Consider the following 1,473-nt stretch of genomic DNA (forward strand, 5'->3'; position numbering starts at 1 on the left):
TCAGTTGACCCATCAGCAATCGTGTCTGGTTCTCCAGTGCCAGTCAATGCACCTCCAGCTTGAACAGAAAGAAAAGGAAATCGATCTTCTCAAAAGTCGTCATGTGGAGGTTCGGGAGTTGGCCGTGCAAACTGATGAACTCCCCGAGGACATCACAGACAAGATCGAGCCTTGTCAGCGTTGTGTAATTCTGAGAGAGGGAGACGCAAAACATGATCCAGACCATCAGGACGTTAGAAAACGAAAATGAACGTCTCCGAACCTCATCATATGAGCGTACTGAGGCTGAGCGCAATACTACTGGAGTCAGCTTACTTGATGTTAGCAAGAGCTCGTCACTCCATTCACCTCTGCCCTTAAGCAACGGTTTCTCGTTGTTGTCCTGGACATATCTCGGACACTGAGGATTTTGTGGAGATCAAAAAAGTAAGAAAAAGAAAAGGAAAACAAATAAACAAAATAAGTATATCAACAAAACACAAAAGTACCAAACATTAAATAAGTCTTATAAAGAAAAGGCCACGGAAATACCACATAAACTTCATATCTTCGCTGACAGCCATGGTAAAAAATATATTTCACCTGTTAGAACAAAAAGTTTCGTCGAGATGTGAAGTATTTATCAATGCGTGCTCAGGAGCGTCGTTGAGCCATGTCTTGGAAAATGCTCATAGTATGACAAAAAAACTTCACAAAAGATGACACGATCGTTATTATGGCTGGGGCTAACGACCTCTCAGACATCACTCCAAGAAATAATCGACCTGCTAGAGTTCTCTCCGGACCAATAACCTTACGTCATGAGACGTATGCCGCCGCCGTCAGATCCTCCGATCAACCAGAGACTTCCAGCCTCCAAACGACACCAAGTCAACGACAGACTGACTCTCGATCGACAGAACACCATACTTTTTTAGGGTCCCCACTTCGGATCGACAGGCAGAATTGAATATATCAAAACAAAAAACCTATTGCAAAAGTTCCATTCCAAATTTTCATTGAGACTGCTTTCACCAAAACGCTCAATTCGCAACTAACAAACTGGATGCACTTCAGCGCATGTGTGAAGATCTGAACACAGATGTACTTGTTGTAACCGAAAACGGTTTCAACAGTAAACACATTGAGCAATGTAAAATTCCAAATTTTTAAATTGGCGAACTCGTACTGTCGTAATCACTCCAAAGGAGGTGGGGTCGCAATTTTTTTGAAACAAAATTTCATTTCAAAAACTTTTTCCGATTCAAGAAACAGACGAAAACATTTTGGAAGCAGTCGGAATTAAACTCAAAACCCAAAATTCAAAATTAATTGTCATTGGCGTCTACAGGTCTCCCAGTGGTAACGAAAACATGTTTTTTACAAAATTAGAATCCTTACTAACGGACCTGACGAATCATCACCTTGACTAACATCCTGATGGGTGATTTTAATATAAACGTCTTGGACAACAACCAGCAAACCACAAAAACG

The 1,473-nt window shown here is 41.2% G+C and overlaps 1 pseudogene; it reads left to right on the forward strand.

Moving 5' to 3' along the window:
• Positions 1-246: 246 nt before the first annotated feature.
• Positions 247-1,473, forward strand: part of LOC124365369 — a 4,404-nt pseudogene continuing 3,177 nt past the window's right edge.

The sequence above is a fragment of the Homalodisca vitripennis genome, chromosome 6 (genome assembly GCF_021130785.1).
Source record: "Homalodisca vitripennis isolate AUS2020 chromosome 6, UT_GWSS_2.1, whole genome shotgun sequence".
In the NCBI taxonomy this organism is placed as follows: Eukaryota; Metazoa; Arthropoda; class Insecta; order Hemiptera; family Cicadellidae; genus Homalodisca; species Homalodisca vitripennis.